We start from the raw sequence: 17,334 nt of genomic DNA, 5'->3' as shown, positions 1-17,334 counted from the left end.
ATCTGTACGTATACATACTTCTTTTCTCTCTTATATCTCGCAATCGTTGTGACTTTTATTCATCATTAACTCTTCGTGGCATGTTGTGAATTTCAAATGTCTCTTTCAGGTTTGTAAACATTTGCTTCAATCGAGTCTAGATCTGGAGTTCATTCTGCATTCTACTTGCTTGATTGAATCTCTTGATTCTATGTAACGATATCTTGTTACTTTTCGTATTAATTTGAGTGGCTGATTATTATATTAGGTTTTATCTTAGGAGATTTCAAATCCAGTTACAAATGAATGAATTAATCCTCCGTTTGTGTTGTGAATCTATTTCTTTGTTTGTTTCTGTGGCTATGAAACTTTCATTATATATCACAATTATCTTATCTGCATTGATAATTAGATGACCATTTTTTAAATAGGCTTTTATTTGCCAAAGAATATATGTGGTTTAATGTCTTGTCCATTGGGTCTCATATATAGAGTGCATCAAGACTGATAATACAGATTCTACTTTCAACTGATAGATATGAATCAGGAGGTACAGTTTTTCTTTGTGTTTCAATAAGCAATGTCATATAATGCCATCTCATTTTGTGATCGAGATTATTTGTTGTCATCGACACGAAAGAATTAGAGAAGCTGAGCTCGGTTCACATACTGTAAGGTCCCATGGGATTACAGTGGCGAGGATCCACTTGCATGATTGACTCATTTTACTCCCATGGGATTACAGTGGCGAGGATCCACTTGCATGATTGACTCATTTTACTGCTTCTTGGTGTGATATATTATGTTTTGAATACAATCAGTCCGTTCTATCGGTTTGTTGAGCAAGTATTCTTTGAAAGATAATACAGTTCCTCCATGGGCTGTTCCGATATGTTCTTTTTCTATTATTTTTATTTAGAGAAATATTTATAGGTCGTGTAACTTATGAATAGTGTTCCTTTCCTTTGCTAGATATATGCAGTTATTTTTCCTATCTTGATTTTTCTAAGAGTTTATTTACATAGGAAGGATGTATACGATCTTCATCATGCAACTTTAGGTAAAACTGAAATCCTTACTTTATGTTCCTTGTGTGAAATGTTATGTTTATAAGCTTTGAGAAAAAAAAGGCATACTTTTTTCTGTCCTCATCACGTCTGTTCTAACAAATGTGATAAAGGATGTTGTTGGTCGGCCTAGACCCGACTTCTTCTGGCGGTGCTTCCCAGATGGAAAGGATGTATGTATTTTACTCAATTTCTCTAGATAATGGCTTCATTTATAAATACCAAGTTTAGTTTACAGTTCAGATCTAAATGATAGGACATAAATAATTTTAAATGAAATGAATATGGAATATACGGTTTTCCCACTAAGAATCTTTGATTGAAGTGGAGGTAGGTCTGTGGGGATCGTGCTAGCTTACACACCATGCAACAAATCCCGATTTAATTTTTTTTATAAAATCTGTGGTTTTATCTTAAAAGCATGTTAAGTGCGGTGTCTCATGTCTTAATGTTAGGCTTATGATTTGATTAGAAATGTTATTTTCCATGGAAACAAACATGTGATAAAGGAAGGGCATAAAATTTTTCCAAGTGGCCATACTTGGGGTAAGTATCTTATTGATATTCAACGAAAATAGTCCTCCAATACTTTACTCAAAATCTTATTAATTTCTTGTTGTAGTATTCTTTGTCAGTATTCTTTGCCGGTCTAGGATTTATGTCGTTGTATTTATATGGAAAGATCAAGGTGTTTGATCGAAGAGGACATGTAGCCAAATTGTGCATCTCTTTTACCCTGCTACTCGTTGCATCACTTGTTGGTGTCTCTCGAGTTGACGACTACTGGCACTACTAGCAAGATGTGGCAGTAGGAGGTATACTAGGTGAGTTCATTGCGTGTTAAGTTTATCAATTACTATTTGGGACTTGAACTTGGTTTTCTTTTAGCATATAATGCTAGTACATTAGCCATTTGGGGCTTTTGTCAAGGAAGAAGAGATTAATGTTTCTTTTTCTAAACTAATAAAATATCTAACACTAAATAATTTCGTGAAAAAAGAATGTCTGTTAGGAAAAAGCGCCCCAAATGGCACACATGTTAAAAAGTTTGAACATCATCTTGCAGTTCAAAGTTCAAACCCCATATGTTAAAAGAGGTCCAAGTTCAACCCCAATTTTAATAGCTTTGAGACGTGTTTGATGATGTGTTATTTAGTCCTTGTTCAATATGGGTTTTTGAGATTAATATAAAATAACCGAATATCTCATCATCAATATACTCTTTATTCATTAAATTATAACCATAAGACTAATGTCCTTTTACCCAACTAACCGAGTTTTCAATAGCTTACGGTTGAAACAGCGGCGGAGCCACGCATGGTCTAGGGTGGGCTCCAGCCCCACCTAAATTAAAAACTTAAAATAAAATATTATATATATATTTTTAACATTAAAATAAAATATTATATATATATTTTTAACATATTACTCATAATAGCCCAATTGCAATGTAATTAAACTTTGAACCTAGTCAGGTGATCAAACCCTGGCTTCAACTTTAATTTTAAAAACTAATATAATTTTTATCTATATATTAATTCATAATTATTAATATTTTATTTTATTTTATACTAACAATATTTTCTAATATAAAAATATTTATAATAATACATAAATTTTAATTAATATATAAATAAAGTATAAAAAATTATATATAAAATAATGTAAATCATATAATAATATTATTTATTTTAAAATTATATTTATATAATAATTATACATTATTTTTTATTTATTTCAATGTAATTAATAATACAAATTATTTATAAGGGTAAAATATAAAAATTAAAATAATAATAGTGTTTTATATTTCTTAATTTTAAACTATTTCAAAAATTTATAAGAAAATATAAATTAATATTAATAAACAAGTTAAAATAGTTACATTGATTTGGTTTGGTATTTAAATAAAGAATTTGATATCCCTGCTCAAGAACCTAGCAAATCTCCTATAATTGATGTTGATGTAAGTTCTCTTAAACTTGATCCAGCGTTACGTATTTCGATATAGAAATATCATTTTAATCAAATGAATGAAATTAGACGAGCTTATATCAAGATGGGGTCATATCAACCTATTAAGGATGAGTACCCGCCGACAAAATTTGGAAATCAAAATCGACGGTTCCAAAGTCATTGGTTTAAGAAATTTACTTGGTTAGAATACTCTCTTTTGAAAGATGCTGCTTTTTGTTTCCCATGTTTCTTGTTTGAACATAAGCAACCCCAAAAACCTACATTTACAATAGATGGATTCAAATATTGAAAGCGAGTTAATGATTGGGATAAATGCTCTTTTGTTATGCATATAGGATGTAATATTACACCACATAATAGGGAAGTTGAATATCTTGATAATTTAATGAATATCCTTGTCATATTGACAAATTACTGAATGCACAGTTTTCAGATGAAAAAAAATAACAGATTACGGCTTACAACAACTATTGAAAGCACTCGGTGGCTCAATTTGCAAGCGTGTGCATTGAGAGGGCATGACGAGTCTCCATCTTCTATTAATCGTGAAAATTTTATTGAAAAAAAAGCGGAGCATAGAAAGTTAAATCTGAGATGTAAGTTGGAGTCAGCCCCAAATAATTTTTCATCCTGGCTTCGCCCCTTGGTTGAAGTGTCCATATGACGACAGTGGTGAGTTGCTCTACTAGCCTCACACCCCTGCTAGATATTATTTTCAAAAAAGAAAATGTTAATCGTCTTAGATAGTAAAAAGGTTATTTATCTGCAGGTATGTATTGACTACATTCTGCTATCTTCAGTTTTACCCGCCTCCTTATCTTGTTGAAGGTATGTCTAATTAGGGTTGTTGTGCTACCACATAAGTATTCACAACTAAAACAGAGCATTTTCTTCGTGAATATATTATCATCCCATTACAGGTTCGGGTTCTTATGCCTACTCCAAAATGAGGGAGGAATCACGCAGTCGTAATCGCTCAGTTAGTAGTGTTTTCACACAAAATAAAAATGAAGTATCGGGAAATACTCTAGTTGAAGATGATCATCACCATAATTTCTTAGGGATGGGTTTATCGGGAAATTCTAGTTTGGCAGTTGATGACTTAGAACAGGGAATAATGTATAGTTAGTTATATACGTGCATTATTTGATGGTCAATTGATAGCTAACTGTTTTTTATTGTTTTTTTTCATTGAATCGTAGCAATGGCAGGAATTCACAGCCGCTTCACATCAATGGAGGCCAATAGATCCAAAACAGATGAACTCGGTGGTAGTTAGGTTAACATATGGTTTTTATTTAGAGTTATTAGTTTATTTGGTTTTTATAGTTAGCCAGAGTTATTAGTTTATCTATGAAGCATGTTAATATATTTCTATGGGTAATTTTTTTATTATTTATTATTTATAATTCAAATCAAATTGTTAGGTGTTCTAATTAGATTTTAAGATTAGAAAACTATTTTATTGGACAAGACATGGTTCAATTATTAGTATTGTTAATGAACGGTATAATGGCAATATTAATATACTTTTTGATAATCCTAATTATACTCACATGTCATAATATATAAACAAATTTTGTTTTAATACTCTTATAGGTAATAGTTTATAAAAAAAAAATTTAATTTCATTGATTCGAACTTGCATCTTAAAAACTAAATAATATTATTAAAAATTTGACAACAAAATTTTGGGTTAAATTTAACAAGTTATCACCTCTTTCCAAGAAATTGAGAAATATTGAAATAATAATTTTTTCTTCTACAAAATATGATAATTTTTTTTATTAGTTGATATGGAAATAAAAGAATTTGAGGTAATTGTAAAGACAAAAGGTAATGACTTTAGTTCAAATATCTTCAAGTGCTTCATTACAAACAATATTTATCATATTTGGATGGAGAGGAACGCATGAAAATTATCAAGGGTTCGAAATGATGTGAAAGTGATGACGAATTCTCACTTGTGAAAGAAATTGGTTGATTTGTCAAAGATGAAATATTGCATATGAGAAATTTACTCTTACGTATGATTTCAAGGCACTCTAAGTTTCATTGCTTCGTTCCTTCAATTTTGTTCTCATTCTGGTTGTTTTTTTTATTTTCATATTGTTGATTCATTCATTTTTGACAAAAAAATTGTTTTTCCGCCTAAATCATGAGCTCTTAAAATTCTTCACCCTTTTCGGGTCTTTTTATTTAATGACTTATGTCGTTTTATAAAAAAAATTAAGATAACAAAGTCATATGAGAAAATATTTTCAATCTAAAAAAGATGGTGAAATTATTATAAGAAGTTAAAGATTAATCAAATAAAATATTGTTGATCAAACACTAAATTTTATGGATTGGTTAGTTAGTTAACTTGCTAATCTGAAAAAGTTTTCTCAAAATTTTGATTCGGTCTTTGTGTTTGATTTTGTAGAATTTAAGATAATGGTGAGTCGCTTCTTCAGTTTCGTTAGAAAGCTTATCTCGTGGTATTTTCTCGGTAAAATCTGCTAATGAATAAACAAGGGAGTCTAGAGGTTGTGCTAGAAGTCCTTGTTGAGATATAATATTGTATTTGTGGCAACTCAATTCGACTTTAAAAATTTGTACCGCAACTTTTGAAAAATATTTTTCACCATGTACCGGAACATTTGAAAAAATTCTTCACCATGTACAACATTTGAATGATTTTATGAATTTTCTTCTATTGTAATTTGACGATCGGGCACTTGTTCATTTGTCAAAGCATCAATATCTTCATTGTCTAAACAATTTGCTGAATTTTCTTCTATTACAATTTGAAGCTTCTATAGTGGTATTTTCTTGGTAGAATCAATAAAGGAGTCGAAAGGTCATTTTGAAGTCTTTGTTCAGATATAATGTTGTATTTGTAGCAACTCGATTCATTTTCAAGAATTTGTACCGTAATTTCTAAAAAAAGTTCTTCACCATGTACACCATCTGAATTTTCTTCTATTACAATTTGACGATCGAGCAATGGTTCATCTTCCAAACATAACCCAAATTGTTTTATGTCTTCAATTTTAAGAAAATCTCATGTAATCACCATATTAGGATCTAAACAAGCTTTAAAATTTGTATACCATAACCTGACATTATCTCTGAAATAAAATCTTGCAATTCTTTGTTGAATGTCGGTTGGTATGTCGTTAATCCTGAAATATTCTTCCGCTGCACATATCCATTCATCTATATTTTTGCTGTCGAATTCTGTGAATTATATTTTACTTCCGTGCGTAAAATAATACATGAATATTGTCTTGTCAATTTTATATCCAATCTTTGTGTTATAAGAACTACTTTACGGATCTTGCATAAGAGGGAGAAAAAAATCGTATCGATGCTTGCGGAAGGAGTTGATGGAGAGAAAAGATTAATTTGTCGAATTTTTCAAACCACAATTAGAGAATTGACAGCTCTAGTACCATTGTTACAATTCGTTTACTTAGTTACGCCACTTCCAAAGTTTGTCATAGAAACAATCGAAAAAAGAATGAACAATGATCAAGAAGGGGATGCAATGTCAATAGAAGAATAAGGTGTGACCAAGAAGAATAAGATGAGAATTTTAGAACACAACTCAAAGTAATGAAACTATTATTTCTTCCAACGTAATCCATAAATTTAATAAAAAACTATTTATAAAAGTAGATCTAATTAACTAATTAACTATATTAAAAATTCCAATTAATACTAATAGAATTTAATTGTTACAACTATGAATTTATCTATACTATTGGATCAATACAAAATATATATATATATATATATATATCTGTTACATAATCACAACAAAAGAAGTCACTATGATTAATATCATGAAGCATTCCATGTTCTACTAAAGCGTGATATATATATCAAATGAAGTAACTTTCAAAACAAAAATCAAGATGACTAAACCTTATAAACTTGAACCTACTTAAGTCCTTCCCTGTCCTAGTTTGTGATCTGCATCATGACCTCTTTCAACAGGATCTTCTTCTACAGCTTTAATGACATCTTTTGATGATTGAGCAAATGATTCCAACGGTTGGTTCTGTTATCTGATTAGTTATCTGATTAGTAGTAATATACAAAGTCCAATAAATAAAAACAATTTTTACAAATCATCCAATAAAATTCTTACCGAAACTCCTTTATTGTCGCATCTTCTTCAATCACATTTGATCTTAGGCGGTGGTGGTAGCTAATCCAGCTCCTCCACTTCGTTGTCCTCATTATCAAGAATTTGTACAATCTCCTTTTTTATCTTCATTGATTTTCTTCACCTAATTGTATATAATAACATCAACAAGATATAGTTATCGAAATTGGTAACAGGTTAATTTGTTTATTTGGGAGAGATTTATAACCTTATTGGATACTTTACTCTCTTGGAACGGCATGAAGAATATGAATCATCATCGTCATCATCTGCCCATTAGAAAAAAACGTCAATGAAAATTAACTTTGTGTGTTTGAGAAGGGGTCATCTACCATCACTCACTCTTTAGGAGCTTCTTTGATTAAAAGTAGGAAAAAATTGGGTTAAAAAATAAATACAAACCCATTCAGGATAATTTTAACAAATTAATATTAATATCCATTCCGGCACAATATGAGGCGGGGTGGGCATCAGATTTGCTTGATATACTTTCATCTAAAGATGTATACATAGGGCATTAAAATCATAGAGATACTAATAACGATCACTATGTATGTGGTTGGTAATAATAACTCATATACCGACAATTTTGTTCTGGTTGGCGTTGATATGCTAAATGACGACGATTTTTGTAATGGTCAGCATATATAGTCGGTATTGAGTTCTTTTTACTAGAATCGAAGAAGAAAACATACACTACTAAACGATTGAAAATTGCCTTAGAGAAGAAATTAAGGAAAAGAAAAATAACAAAAAAATAAGTCAAACAAAAATAATTACGATATTTCACTATTTTAACCCAGCTACAGTAGTTTTGGTATTCATTTGAAGTCATTATTTAATAATAACTTTTAATTGTTTTACTATTTTAGTATTCAATTTCAATGTCAACCACGGTTATAGTATCAATTCCACAATATTGGAATAAAAGTTTGATCATGGATACTAACACTTCATTTACTGTACTGTTGTAGTCTCAACTTTCTCAGATAGGCTTGACTACGTGCGAATGTGAAAGGCCTTCACTTGACTTTTATCAATACTGAATTTATCTAAAGAGTTCTACAAACATTGACTAGTAGTTAAGTCTAGGGGTGTAAACGAGCCGATCCGGGCTCGAACTAGCCCTGGCTCGAGTTAGACTCGACTCGATTTTTATTGGCTCAGCTCGAGCTCGATCGAGCTTTTAATATTAAGCTCGAACTCGGCTCAATCAAATAACCATAGGCTCGAGTTCGGCTTGATAGGCCCGATAAGCTCGAAGCTCGAATTTAAATATATCCCCTCCATTGATCTTGGTTTGCTTCATTGCATTCATTCTTTCGTGCTTCTTTAGGTTATAAATATCTTATATTAAAAACATATAAATCACCATTCATAAATCACTAGTTCACAAAAATAATATTTCATATCCTTAGTTACATTTTAATAAAAAAAGACAACCATAAATCAAAATATAGCTCATAAAACATAAAATTTCAGCAGCATGCGTCATGCGTGTTCATCTCAAATTTCAGCAATATGCATGGTCATCTCAATCAAAAATTCTCGATCATACCATCTGTATTTAGGGATGGAAATGGGGCGGTTCGGGGCGGGGAATGCATTTACCATCCCCGCACCGTTTTAATTTCGGGGAATTTTTTAATTCCATCCCCGCCCCGTTCGGTTTTTTTCGGTTTCGGGGAATCCCGCGGGGCACCGTTCATAATTATTTTTATTTAAAATAAAATAAAAATTATACAATAAAATTATATAAACAAGTTTTATAATATAATATATATTATAATATATTAAAATTTATATTATTATAAAGAAATAACATTACTACTCTTATAAAATATAGTGAATAAATAAATATATTGATAATTTAATATATTTAATTATGTTTATGGTGTTCGGGGCAAATTCGGGGTAGATTCGGGGTGAAATCGGGGCGGGGGACACAAATACCATCCCCGCCCCATTCCTATTCGATTTCGGGGAAAAACCATCCCAAACGGGGCAATTCGGTTCGGTTTTCGCGGGGCAGTTTCAAATTGCCATCCCTACCTGTATTACTAAATAAATTCATTAACATAAAGTTATAGTATGCTCAAATAATAATATAATAATTACACTAGAAAAACAAATTAAACAAATTAGAAATAACTAAAATATAATTTACCTTAAGAGTTTTAAGAGTTGGATGTTAAAAGAATAATTTCTTGAAAAGTTTTTTCCTTCTTCTGTAAAAAGAAATAATCATATAAGTGATTAAAATTTAGTTTCTAATTTAGATAACTAATAATGAAACTTAACGTACCCTATTTGATCCCTCCAATATGTGAAAATCATTCCAATCTTCTGAAGTTTTTTTCTTTTTCTTTGTTTGGAACCCCTTATCCTGTTTTTCTTCGTCATTTTCTTGTGTGTCTTGTTGAGTGTAGTTAGGAAGAACCTCATTACTTTCAACTACACCGATATTTATATTAAGTGGAATTGATATCTCTTCCATAGACATATATTAATATATTAGGAGATAAATAAATAAAATCAAAACAAACACAATGAGTTATGTCAACAACTACTATATAACTTTAGTGCTTAAAGAGAGCAATAACTGAACAAGATTTAGGGTTTTACCGGAGTGAGATTTAGAGATTCGAAACGAGATGTAAGCTTGTTGAAAAAGTATCAATGGACAGTCTATTGAGTCTTTTTGCAAAATAATTTTGAACAATAAAATACTTTATAGTATAATAAAAATACCTTTATATCTTATAAAATATAATATATTGAGATTACATATATTAAATAATATTACAATATAATTATATTTTTTTTATTTAATTTTTAAAAATTATATTTCTGTAATTAAATTAATATCAATATATTTATTTTCTTATAAGTATTAAATAATATATATTTTTTAATTTAGACTATCCACAGCAGAGTATCAAATTTTTTCATTTAATACCCTGCCACATCAGCTTAACACCTATTTTAACACCCACTTTTTAGCATATCCTACAGCAGAGTGTTATTTAAGGTATCAAAATTACTTTTTCACTTTCTCTCACTTCCACATCATTTATACATAATTTCATTTTTTTAACAATAAACAATATTATTCATCACTTGATAAATCAAACATATAAATATTATTTAAAACGAAGAAGAAAACAAACACTCTAAACATTAGTAATTTGTTAAGTAGTGTTTTTAAAACTCTAATCGAGAGTTGTTCCAAATTTATTCCAAATGTGCATGACAAGATCTTTTTTCAATTGAATATGTTATGCTTTGTCACGTAGATCGGCCCTAGTATGAATATTTGATTCAGATCGACCTTGAACACGCACTTGAAATTGAGGTAGCACTTCTCTTTGGACATTAACTAAGGAACTAGACCCAGAATTATTCGAACGTTCGAAGTCGATATTTTCCCAATTTCGTGAATACGAATCTCGTTCATCCTCCACAATCATATTATGTAAAATTATGCATGCCCTCATTATTTTACCTAGGCCATCAATATTCCACATCCTAGCTGGTTGGCGAATAATAGCAAACCGTGCTTGGAGTACCCCGAATGCACGTTCTACATCCTTCCTGCATGATTCTTGTTGTTGTGCAAACAACTGCGCTTTGTCTCCTTGGGGAATTTGAATTGATTGGACAAAGATGGGCCATTTAGGATAGATTCCATCAACAAGATAGTAGGCAAGATTGTATTGTCGACCATTCACAGTGAATTTCACAGTAGGAGCTTCACCAGACTCAATGTCGTCAAAAATTGGTGACCTGTCTAATACATTAATATCGTTCAATGTTCCGGGCATGCCAAAAAAAACATGCCATATCCACAAATCATAAGATGCCACTGCCTTGAGGATAATTGTTGATGTGCCCTTGTGTCCATTAGTAAACTGCCCTTGCCAAGCCTTAGGACAATTCTTCCACTCCCAGTGCATGCAATCAATACTTCCAATCATTCCAGGAAAACCGCGCTCTTGTCCAACTTGGAGCAACCTCTGCAAGTCTTCCCCATTTGGTCGTCTTAAGTATTCATATTGAAACAAGGCAATTTATTGTTTTGCAAAAAATACGAGTGCATCAAGTGTTGTGGTTTCTCCAATTTTCACATATTCATCACAGGCATCCCCGACTACTCCATATGCAAGCATGCGCATGGCAACTGTACACTTCTGGATCGGTGTCAATCCAAGCTTTCCTGCATTATTCCGCCTTTGGGTGAAGTAATGGTTGTAATTTGTTACGGATTCTACAATTCGGAGAAACAATTGCCTTCTCATACAAAATCTACGTCTAAATTGTATTTCAGTATAAGTGCATGGCTCATCGAAATAGTCGGCCATGAGCCTCTCATGGGCAGCTCCATGGTCCATGTTTATAGAATTTCTTTTACGTGATCGATTGTTTTGCATTTGAAGCTCTTCGAGAAGTTCTTTTTGTCTTTTGAGTAAAGATTCTTCCAACTCCCATTATTATTGAATCTCTTCGAGATTGAAAGGGTCTGGGGGAATATCCATATGATGATATGAAGAAAGGTGATACAACAAGGATGATAATATGGTCGAAAATTTCAGAATATTTTTGGTGTCCAAATGACACAAATCAAGTCTCTATTTATAGATCTCGAAAAATAAAAAATAATGATATATATATATATTTTTAAACAATTATTATGCAAAAGTGTATTTAAAAAAGAAAACAAAAACAAAAAAGTAACCACCAGCGCTGTCACTTGGCACGCTGTGATTGGGCCACATCAAATTTGGTCCCGTATCAAAATTTGATACCCATATTTTAACACTTAATTTTGATACTCTGCTGCACCATTTGATATTATTTTAACACCCATTTGATATCATATTTGACACCCTGATGTGGATAGTTTAAATATTAAACTAGTATATCTTGATATACCAAAATATTGAAAATCGCATTCCTTTTATGTACCAATAACTTTGGTATCGGTATAATAAACAATAAGCCCATAAATAGTCTTATGAGTGTTTTAAATTTTCATTAAAAAATAAAATATAATAAAAAAATGATTTGTCTCGAAAAAGCTTGACGAGCCATCAAGCGAGTCTTACCTAAGCTCGAATTTGGCTCGAATATTAAACGAGTTGGCTCAAGCTCGGCTCAAATTCAATTTTGACCGAACTCGAATCGAGCTTTGACCGAGCGGCTCACGAGCGGCTCGGCTCATTTACATCCTTAGTTAAGTCTCAATTATGTAAAGAGTTATACAAATATTATAGTTTTTATATTTCATTTGTATTAATATATTTAACCCATTTTGTTCTTGTCTTCGTTTTATTATTTTTATTTAAAATGTTTTTAATATTAGTGAGTGAATCTAAAAACAAAAAGACGTAGTGCTCTTATTGTTAAATAAATATTATAATTATAATAATGCCTATAAATTCTATTTAATATATTAAATTATTCTTATTCTTAAATAAATAAGTAAAATAAGTGTTGAATTATAAGTAAACTAAAGATTATCTTGAAATTCAACATTATAATAATTTTTGAAATATCATGTAAAACGCGATTTACATGATTTTAAATAAACTTCAAACCAACGTTTCACACGAATCTGTGAATTGTTTGATAGTAGAGCGTTGTACAACAGATATCGTGTAAAACACATTACAAAAAAACTGTTGTAAAACAACTCTCTTGTAAAACGCTAACTATCGTGTAAAGCGCGTTTACAGGAGAGCAATATATAATCGTTATCGTGTAAAACATAAAGCTGAATTATTTGATTGAAAAGTTAGGATAATTAATTATTTGTTATTTGATTAAAAATTGTATTATACATACAATGTTCACTCTCTATGCAAAGTTAAATAATCTCATTTGAAGGTAAGTATAATCTTTTACCCATTCTCCCCTTACAAACTCTGGCACAAATAGTTTATAATTCCTAATTATCTTTATCTTTCTTTTTTAACTTTGATTTAATTATTTCTTTAAATATTTTTAATAAGTTTTATTTAAAGAGTATTTTTGTAATAAAAATATTATAAATTTAAAGAGAAACTATATGTAATTTTTTTAATAAAATTATTCCACATAACCATTGACATGCTTTCATTAGTTTATGTTAATGTAGATTTTAAGTATTAAATATTTTTTTTATTGATTAATATTATTTAATAAAAAATAAACTAAAATAATAATATAATAACATAATTAAATAATTAGTATATATTTATTTATATACAATCCATTAATAATATTATAAATTAAAATAGTGAAAATTCATATTACAATAAAAATATAATTATTATAATATTTAAGAATATTAAATAAATCAATAGATAAGAGTTCATATTAACCTTTTAAAATTAAAAAATTAAAAATAATAAAATAATAATATTAATAATAAAATAATATAAAATATTAAGAAAAAATGATAATAGTAAATAAAAATAACAATAAATAAATAAAGTTAAGATTATCATTTTAATTAAAATATTAAAAGACAAAATTAAATTTTCATTTTTATAATACTTATCATAATACTTCTATCAAACATATTTATATACAATTCTTTTTTATATATAGTTATACTTTATTTATAACCTAATTTACAAGATAAAAACGTTACAAATTCGATTTTCACTCAAGTATTTTAGTGTGGGATGAGAGAAGGGATGAATGTGAATAGTGATAAATTTTATAATATACAATAACTTTCAATTTAATATTTGTTTGATGTGCTTTTGACAAGTTTTTCTTGGTTCCTATTTTCCATCAAACTATATATAATAGGGAGCCTAATTTTATTAAATTGTTTTTATTTAAACAATTCCACTTTCTTTACAAAATGATGTTTCTCTTCTTTTCAAATGAAGTAATTTCATATTCTCACATCCTAGACAACTAAACTTATTTTTTTTCCTTTATTTTGGGTTACATCTCAAGGAACAAGCAATAATTCTGAATTAAGTTTCAAAATTATTTTTTACTCAATAATTAGCTTTTTATCTAATGAAAAAAATATCTCAATTGAATTCAAAAGTCACTTATGGAGAAGGGGAAAGACATGGGTGGAAGAAGTTAAGGTTAAAATAAATAAATAAGTGTTAGGATCTAGGTCGCCGCTGGTGGACCGGGGGTTGGACCGGTTAGCGGTTCTCACTCGTAGGGTGGTGATTAATCCGATTAGAGATTAACACCGGGGTTTCAATACTACACAACCTGTCACAAACCCTTGAACCAGGTTCAAGCGCGGAAGAGGTTTGCTTTCAAGTTGAAGCGGTACACGTGTATGATATGCGGAGTCGGTTTCGGATGATGGAAATTTGGAGATGGTGGGTCGGTTTTGGCAATCTGGATGTTCGGTGTGATTGGTAGAGATTCGGTTTGAAGCGGTATGGTTAAGTTAGTCGGTTATGTAATGAAGCCAACAGAAAGTAAATAACACAAAAGATTTTATGGATGTTCGGAGATAAAACTCCTACGTCACCCCTTCCTCTCGAAACCGCGAGAAGGATATTCACTAAGGAATACAAATACAAGCCGATCGAGACTTATTCTCTGCTCGATAACACTCTTACAATTTATACCGAAATTGTAGAACACACTTTAACTCTCAACACTTAGGCTTTCTAGAATATCACACTGTTATTGTAGTAAATGCTTTTAGCTCTTGTTATCCCAATGTATGTCCCGCATTTACTCTTCTGCAACTGCCTCCTTTTATAGGTGAAATATGCCAACGGTCATATTTCAAAGTCTTGAGTCTGATTGGATGATCAGAGGTGCAGTGATTCAGTGTCTCAGACCTGCCGGTCGTCTCCTCAGACCTGACGGTCAATCTCAGACAGATACCCAAAGTGTCTTCTTGTACAGGTCGGTCACTTGACTTGGCCGAATGTCTTTTGATAGTGAAGTAACCGGATTTCTTCCGGTAGTAACCGGATTTCTTCCGGTTATACTTGTCTTGTGGATTGATCGGCTGTTTGATGGTTCCGGTTTTGAGCTTTGGCCGATCCTTCCTTTGTTTGGTCATGCTCCGAATACTCTTGATCGGTATGGTAACTTGACCGGTTCGGTTTCTTCAGTTGGTTCTCTTATTCATCCGGTCCGGTTCCTTGTTCCTGCATGGGAAGTTTGTTTAAGTTAGGTTTATTCGAACCGGTCTTGAATTTATCTAACACATAATAATAATTAAAGGAATTGTTTTATTTTAATATAAATTTTATTTTATTAAATAAAAAAATTCAAATTTTAATAAAATTTAAATTTAATGAAAATAAGATTAAAATGTAAAATTTAGATTATATTTGATTATATATGTATACAATTTTAATAAGTTTAATGCAAATTTAAATGTAATAAAAATAATTTTAATGTAAAATTTAAATTATATTTGATTAAATTGAAAAAAAATACAATTTTAATACAAATTTAATGTTAATACGCTTTAATTCATTGTATAAATTAGTTATAAATAATATTAAATAATATTTGTTATAAATAAATTATATTTATAGAAAAAATAATTATGTTAAAATAATAAAAATAAAAATAAAAATAAATTAATTCTAAATTAAATTTAATATTTAATGTAAAATATAAAATTAGTTTTATGAATTAATGATTAATATAAATATAATTCAAAACTTAATCTTAAATATAAATATTATAAGAATATTTTAAAAAAATATACTTAATAATAAAAAACAAAAAAAAAATACTTTTTATGTATTTAAAATTTAAATTAAAATATATTTTGTTATAGAGAAATTATATTTATATAAAATAAATAATAATTATGATTTAAAATTTATGTATCTCAAATTTTAATTATATTTAGTTAAATAGAAAAACATATTAAATATAATGCAAAATAAGTTTTTAATCATTTAAATGCAAATTTAAATTTTATGAAAATAAATTTGATTAAGAAATAAATTTTAAATTACATTTGATTAAATAAAAAATAAAATATTAATAAATTTAATAAAAATTTAAATTTAATGAAAATAATTTAGTACTAAATATAATAGCTTATTTATAAAATTAATGATAAATATAAAATTTAATTCAAAAGGTAAAGTTAATGATAAACCTTATAAGAATATTTAAAAATATATATTAATTTTATTATAAGAAATATATAAGTAAAAAAAATAAATAATATTTTATGTATTTAAAATTTAAACTAAAATTATAATTTTTTATAGAGAAATTATATTTATATAAAAATAATTATAATTATTTAAAAATATTTGAATTATATTGATAAAAAAAAAAGTGATAATTTTTTTTAAAGTTTGGATTATATAAATTTTAAAAATATTTTTAATATAAAAATTAAATAAATATAATAAAATAAAATTTTATGTATTTTAAAATTTAAATTATATTTTATTAAAACAAAGAATGGAGATGTAAATAAATATAATTTAACAAAACTAAAGTAAAATTTAAATTTAAATTATATTTTATTTTAGAAAAACGTTTTTATAGAAAATAAAAATGAATAATATAATTTTATTGCGAAAATTAAATTTTAATTTATAAATTTTGATATTAAAGATAAGATATTTGTTTATTTTTTTTAACAAACTTAAAAAGTTGGAATTCTTGTTATTTGTATAATCTATCCTGCATCAAAATAAATTTATCATGCATCTAAAAATGTATCATGCACCTTATATAGAAAAATAATATAAATGTAAGTAATAAAATAACACTTACTTGAACTCTTGAAGGTTGATATGTACGATGAATAATATACTGCAATAAAAATAGATGTGTGTATAATGTTATTCAAACAATTATATATAATTATATATAGTAGATTAAGAAAGAGGAAAGAATTGTAATTATACCTAAATAAATTCATTTTGGAATTCAGACAAGAGAGGTGAAATTAAATTTTTGACAAATATCGACAGCTCCTTTTGTCAATCCAAGGTCTTCAAATTCCTGAAAAATATCGATTCCTTTAGTATCAACGAAATAAGGTCAATTACAAAATAAGAAAAAACACAAAATACAAAGTCACACTTTTCAATGTAAATAGGGGATTAAGATTCAAGAATCACAAAAATGGAGTTTTATCAAAAAATATAATATAATCATTTATACCTTCAACGTTCCCAAGAAGGAGTAGAC

General features: G+C 28.7%; 2 pseudogenes; one reads left to right on the top strand and one right to left on the bottom strand.

Moving 5' to 3' along the window:
• Nucleotides 1-569: 569 nt before the first annotated feature.
• Nucleotides 570-4,302, top strand: LOC124931121 (annotated as a pseudogene).
• Nucleotides 4,303-10,457: 6,155 nt separating this feature from the next.
• On the bottom strand, nucleotides 10,458-11,570 carry LOC124931111 (annotated as a pseudogene).
• Between the last annotated feature and the right edge of the window lie 5,764 nt (nucleotides 11,571-17,334).

Source organism: Impatiens glandulifera, chromosome 1 (assembly GCF_907164915.1).
Source record: "Impatiens glandulifera chromosome 1, dImpGla2.1, whole genome shotgun sequence".
NCBI classification, from domain to species: Eukaryota; Viridiplantae; Streptophyta; class Magnoliopsida; order Ericales; family Balsaminaceae; genus Impatiens; species Impatiens glandulifera.
This window is presented reverse-complemented; position numbering and strand designations above follow the sequence as displayed.